At 45.7% G+C, this 6,649-nt stretch overlaps 1 non-coding gene and 1 pseudogene across 1 annotated transcript; both read left to right on the forward strand.

Annotated features, from left to right (window-relative positions):
- Window positions 1–1,056: 1,056 nt before the first annotated feature.
- Window positions 1,057–1,232, forward strand: LOC137010226 (U2 spliceosomal RNA; annotated as a pseudogene).
- A 2,095-nt stretch (window positions 1,233–3,327) lies between these two features.
- On the forward strand, window positions 3,328–3,491 carry LOC137010068 (U1 spliceosomal RNA). Its single transcript, XR_010893147.1, has one exon. It is a non-coding gene; the product is annotated as a U1 spliceosomal RNA (small nuclear RNA).
- The last annotated feature ends 3,158 nt before the right edge of the window (window positions 3,492–6,649 follow it).

The raw sequence follows: 6,649 nt of genomic DNA on the forward strand, positions 1-6,649 counted from the left end.
CACCATTTTAACTAATCACAAGCATCTTGTCTCTCTTGTGCAGGACCGGGAACCGGTGAGTCCAGTTCCAGGCCTCACATTACGTGAGGCCAAACAAGTTTGGAGGAACGCTGCTCACCCCGCTCTCCAGAACAGGCACAAGGACTTATCGTGGATGGTGGCTCATGAGATCCTCCCGGTCAGGGCAGTTATGCACTCCAGAAGCATGGCCAAAAACCCCACCTGCCCTCGGTCCGGCTGCAATTCCCCGGAGACCGTCCACCACCTGCTCTGGGAGTGCGGCGCTGCGCGGGACCTGTGGGCCAAAACCGGCCCCCTGTATTTCCCGTGCCTACCAGCGGGTGGGGCCCAGTTCGGGTACCAGCTCGCCATCCTTGGGGTGGGCCGGGGCTTGAAGGACTTGACGGCACAGAAATTCACCTCGCTCTGGCTCACCCTCAACGTCATCAAGGATGCCATCTGGGCCACCAGAAACCTGCTGGTAGGGAAGGGCGTTACGGTGACCCTCCATGCATGCGAGCTAAAGGTAACATCAATACTGCAGGGGTACCGGACGACGATATTCGGACGGAGGGGCCGGGGTCGCACGGAGAGGGTCCCGGCCGCCAACAGCCCTGGCCGCCCGTAGATGCACCCTCACCAATCTGGCTACGGGAACAGCGGGCCAGCGGGCCGGAGGAGAGGGGATCTCCGCTGAGCCCATGAAGTGGCATCTCACGTGCCTGTTCTGGAGAGTGGGGTGAAGACTAATTTGCTAAGGACTCACCCCCGGTTTTGCACAACAGAGGACTTTTAAAGGGTATTAATTGTTGTTTTTATTGTGTTTTATCAAATGAAATTGGATTTTATTAGAGAAAAAAGAACGAGATGCTTGTTTTAAATTTGTATTTTACTTTTGAGATGCCCACACATTTTAACACACACACAAAATGGACTTGAAACAAACAAGACAACACAATGGCTGACGTTACTTATTATTGCTTGTTTTAAAAAAAAAATGTGTGCTCGAAAATGAAAATGTGTGTGAAAAAGTGAAAGATTGAAAATGGTGACAATAAAACTTTTCAAAAAAAAAAAAATCTGTTCTTATCAGTTTAATATCTGATACGTCCCCTATCTGGGGACTACATATTAAATGGATTTTTGGCTCATGGAGCCGGAACCGGGGCTTGCTCCGTCCACTCCACGCATCGACCTGGTATTGCAGTGTCTCCAGGAACGGTGTGCTTCCCCTTTTGGGGGACTGCAAATCGTTGTGGTTAATAGCAGAGGGAATGTCGCTGGAGCTTCACAAGGAGTCTCTATGTACCTGCGGTGGGGTGGCTGGCAGGGTGGCACCGTCTCGCACCCTTATGAAACGGTCGCCGTTGTTCCAAAGCAGCGGTTCCCAAACCAGCACTGCACGTCTTGAATGTCACTCTTGTCTGATGCGCCCGTCTGAGGTCTTGGAGTCTTTACCAACGAGCTGATGAGTTGGATCGGGTGTGTTTGATCAGGGAGACATCTAATCAAACACGCCTGACTGATGGGAACCACTGGTCTAAAGGACCGCAGCTCGTGTACAGGTGCTGGTCATATAATTAGAATGTCATCAAAAAGTTGATTTATTTCACTAATTCCTTTCAAAAAGTGAAACTTGTATATATCATATTCATTCATTACACACAGACTGAGAGGTTTCACATGTTTATTTCTTTTCATTTTGATGAGTATAGCTGACAACTACGGAAAATCCCAAAGTCACTATCTCAGAAAATTAGAATATTGTGAAAAGGTTCAATATTGAAGACACCTGGTGCCACACACTCTTATCAGCTAATTAACTCAAAACACCTGCAAAGGCCTTTAAATGGTCTCTCAGTCTAGTTCTGTAGGCTACACAGTCATGGGGAAGACTGCTGACTTGACAGTTGTCCAAAAGACGACCACTGACACCTTGCACAAGGAGGCCAAGACACAAAAGGTCATTGCAAAAGAGGCTGGCTGTTCGCAGAGCTCTGTGTCCAAGCACATTAATAGAGAGGCGAAGGGAAGGAAAAGATGTGGTAGAAAAAAGTGTACTAGCAATAGGGATAACCGCACCCTGGAGAGGACTGTGAAACAGAACCCATTCAAAAATGTGGGGGAGATTCACAAAGAGTGGACTGCAGCTGGAGTCAGTGCTTCAAGAACCCCTACGCACAGACGTATGCAAGACATGGTTTTCAGCTGTCTCGTTCCTTGTGTCAAGCCACTCTTGAACAACAGACAGCGTCAGAGGCGCCTCGACAAAAAGGACTGGACTGCTGCTGAGTGGTCCAAAGTTACGTTCTCTGATGAAAGTCAATTTGGCATTTCCTTTGGAAATCGGGGTCCCAGAGTCTGGAGGAAGAGAGGAGAGGCACACAATCCACGTCGCTTGAGGGCCAGCCTAAAGTTTCCACAGTCAGTGATGGTTTGGGGTGCCATGTCATCTGCTGGTGTTGGCCCACTGTGTTTTCTGAGGTCCAAGGTCAACGCAGCCGTAGACCAGGAAGTTTTAGAGCACTTCATGCTTCCTGCTGCTGACCAACTTTATGGAGATGCAGATTTCATTTCCCAACAGGACTTGGCACCTGCACACAGTGCCAAAGCTACCAGTACCCGGTTTAAGGACCATGGTATCCCTGTTCTTAATTGGCCAGCAAACTCGCCTGACCTTAACCCCATAGAAAATCTACGGGGTATTGTGAAGAGGAAGATGCCATATGCCAGACCCAACAATGCAGAAGAGCTGAAGGCCACTATCAGAGCAACCTGGGCTCTCATAACACCTGAGCAGTGCCACAGACCGATCGACTCCATGCCACGCCGCATTGCTGCAGTAATTCAGGCAAAAGGAGCCCCAACTAAGTATTGAGTGCTGCACATGCTCATACTTTTCATGTTTATAATTTTCAGTTGGCCAAGATTTCTAAAAATCATTTCTTTGTATTGGTCTTAAGTAATATTCTAAATTTGCTGAGATACCGGATTTGGGATTTTCCTTAGTTGTCAGTTATAATCATCAAAATTAAAAGAAATAAACATTTGAAATATATCAGTCTGTGTGCAATGTACATAATATACAAGTTTGACTTTTTGAAAGGAATTAGTGAAAGAAATCAACTTTTTGATGACATTCTAATCATACGACCAGCACCTGTAGGTGCTTGGCAGTTTGCCGGCTTGAAGGCATGGTCACGGAAATCGCAGTCAAGTAATGGAAGGGACACGCCCTTCCTTTGCTTGGGGTGGGGGAGGGGGGTCACCGTTGATGAGGACGGCAAAGAGGGATAGGGTAGCCTCTGACTGGAGGCCTGGGGACTCATGCTTACCTGGCAGGGGAGACACCATGATCAGGAAGGTGGTTCACCCAGGGCGAGGCTCAGCCATTGCACCCCGGTTGTGCTGACCCCTGCGAATTCCCCAAATGTGGGAATCTTGACTGCATAATTTATGGTAGTGGGGGACTGCGTTCGCGCTCTCCACTGGACATACTGGTTGAAAGAAGATTAGGTGGTGCCGAGAGAACCTGTGGTTTCTAACAGTCGTAGCGTTGTCTGTGGCTCCGTGTGTGTTTGCACGCCCCTTTTATGGAATCGGGTGTTGCGTGCGCTCGCCTGGTTTCGCAAAGTTCTGAGTTTTCCTTCAGGGACGACAGGCTTTTGGGGGCACTCGACCATGGCCGTTTTCTAAATGACCCCGTGGTCGCTATTGTCACGATCGGCTCAAAGCCGTGACAAATGAAACGGAGGACATAGGCAGCTTGGTAGGTTGCAACGAAAAGAGATTTATCAGCATAAATAAGAAAATATATGAAACAAGAAATCAACAAAACCAAACACAATTTCTGTCAGACACATCAATAACCAAACATCAGACAGAACCACATTTAAATGAATAAGGAACTCAAAATAAACAAAGACCAAAATCAAAACCAAAGCACCCAGGAGCAAGCAACACACCACGCCAAACAAAGCCCAAGCTTTATAGAGGGAAGCACGGGTGTACATGGTTCACTTGATGAGTCTCCCAGCCACACCCACTGGCCGGCCGTAGCAGGAAGAACGAGGGACTCGTCACACTATCCAAATGTTAAAGTTGAGCTTTTTTTTTTTTCCCCCCCTCCTGATCAAGAACGACCTAGGGAGTCCAGAGAATTGTACTGCGGTGCTTTTGTGGAGGTCGATGGAAAAACCTAGGACCAGTTCGCGAAAGCAGGTTGTTTCAAATCATCTCCACTATTTAACAAACGATCTGATCGACAGCAGTGGTCCTAGAGGCAAAGTACGAAACCCACCGCGGCCCAGATGGGCGTCGCCTTTGCCGGCTCTGCCCCCACTGCTTGGCAACGGCATCGCTTCTCGGCCTTTTGGCTAAGATCAAGTGTCTTGTCATTTGGCAGTGTTGCGATCGCCTCTTTGTGGGTTTTTGGGCTGTGTTTTTTTAATAGCACTTTCCTTTACCTTGAAGAGGTATATTGTACTGCTTACAGCTGTACTTTTTTATTATTTATTGTTTATTTATATTGTATTGTGCTTGCTTTTAGGAGAACATTTTAACTGAGATACTGGTTGTAAGGTAAGTCTTTTATTCTTGTTTTTAGATCCTTTTATTGTGTCGATAGTTTTTTAAACTCCTGTTTTAGCTGTTGGTGCCTCCAACATGTCGGATGCCCGTGCCGGCGTGCGGAGGCACCACAGCGTGCGTTTTACACTCTTAGAAAACCAAGGAAAGCCAGTTCAGATGTCCCGATTGGATTTTTCCCGCAAATTTGTTCAGCAAACTTTGAGATTTACACCAAATGATTTGAATTGTATTTTGTCCCTCCCTTTTAATAAAGGATTTGATGTAAGTTTCAAGTCAGCTAGTTTGCTGAATGACTTCTGGACCAGACTTGAAAATGTAAAGACCCTCTTTTCCATGTTTAAGGTGGAGAAACTGACCGACAATACCCACAAAATGGTTATTGTCCGAATGTTCAATGAAACCGTCAGTGGAGAAGATATATGTACTTGGTTGGGTAGATATTGCTCTGTTAGAGGCCAAGCCATGAAAATGCTGGATGAGGATGGCATCTGGAATTGTTCCTGGAGGATTCCCATAAAACAGTGGGAAGATCCCCAGGGCTTCCAGGGCCTGAAACATCTTCCATCAGTGATTGTGCTTGGAGAAAACAGAGGCTACATTTATTATCAGGGAATGCCCAAGCTCTGTCGTAGATGTGGAGAGGTGGGGCATTTAGTGGAAGCTTGCCAGAAGTCGTTTTGTGGGAAATGTAGAGAAATTGGGCATACTTTTGACGAATGTCCCAATGGCAGAAAGTGTAATCTGTGTGGAGACTCCAATCATCTCTACAGAGATTGCCCAAAGTCCTTTGCCAACAAAGTTAAAGCAAATAAAATGGCGGTTGAGAAAAGCAAACAAAAGGATAACGAGGGGGCGGAGCAAAAAGATTCAAATCTCCCGCCAATTTCTGCGATTGGTGGAGAAGGATCAGATGTTAGAGGTAATGAGGGGGCGGAGTTAAGGAGTGAGGAGCAACAGGGGGAGGAAGACCAAAGGGAAGAGGCAGAAGAAAACATCTTAGAGGTAGGTGAAAAGGTAGGGGAGGACATAGAGGATTCACTGCAAGAAAGTCAATTAAGTGAGCAACTCCCCTGTGCTCAATCGATAAAAAAAAAGAGAGTGGCACACTCCCCTCTCTGGAAAGAAATGGGAAAGGATAAAATGGGAAGATTTTCAGATTCCTCTTCATCGGAGGATCTGAATAGATTATTCCCAAGCCAAACAGCCAATGAGATTTCTTTTCTATCGATTGAGCTGAAATCATCCACACCCAGGAGCTCACCTTGTGACTCAGAAGGAAAACATGTTCAGTTCCCTGCCTCCAATGGTGTGGAAATGCGGGAAGAACTTGTTTTACAAGAAAATGTGTTTTTAAATGGATAATTTGTTTTTAAAATTTTAAAATGTTGTTTCTGTCTTCTTTTATTCTCGTTTTAACGCTCATGACCATCACCATCTCTACGTTAAACGTGAGAAGTGTGAGGTCACCAACGAGAACACAAACTGTTTTAAATTTTTTAAGTACACAACCCTCTGATGTGTTTTTGTTACAGGAGTGCGCTTTACCTTTTTTTAACAATTACAAGAATTGGGAGGACAAATGGCAACAAGGACCCTCTATTTGGAGTGGTTAAAACCAAAATAAAGCAGATGGTATTGCTGTCCTGGTAAAAAATCAACAAATCTTGGTGAAGGGGAGCACAGTACTAAGAGACGGGCGGGCTCTTTTAGTCAACTTGACGTTTTTGGGGAGGGCTTTTAACATATTAAATATTTATGGATATACAGAAAAGAATGATAGATACAACCTTTTAAAAGACATTCAGCCCCACCTTTTAGGAAGGGACCCGATTATTTTAGCAGGGGATTTTAATTGCATTTTAAGCAAAAATGATAGGAAAGGGGGAGGAGAAGATCTTAAATTGGACAAAACATCCATTTTATTGCAAACCATAACAAGAGATTTTAAACTGACTGACTGTTTCAGAACCATGCATCCTAGGGGAGAAAGGATTCACCTGGTTTAGTGGTGATGGCAGCAAAGCCTTCCGCATTGATTATGTCTTCACTAGGGACCTTA

The sequence above is a fragment of the Chanodichthys erythropterus genome, chromosome 20 (genome assembly GCF_024489055.1).
Source record: "Chanodichthys erythropterus isolate Z2021 chromosome 20, ASM2448905v1, whole genome shotgun sequence".
In the NCBI taxonomy this organism is placed as follows: domain Eukaryota; kingdom Metazoa; phylum Chordata; class Actinopteri; order Cypriniformes; family Xenocyprididae; genus Chanodichthys; species Chanodichthys erythropterus.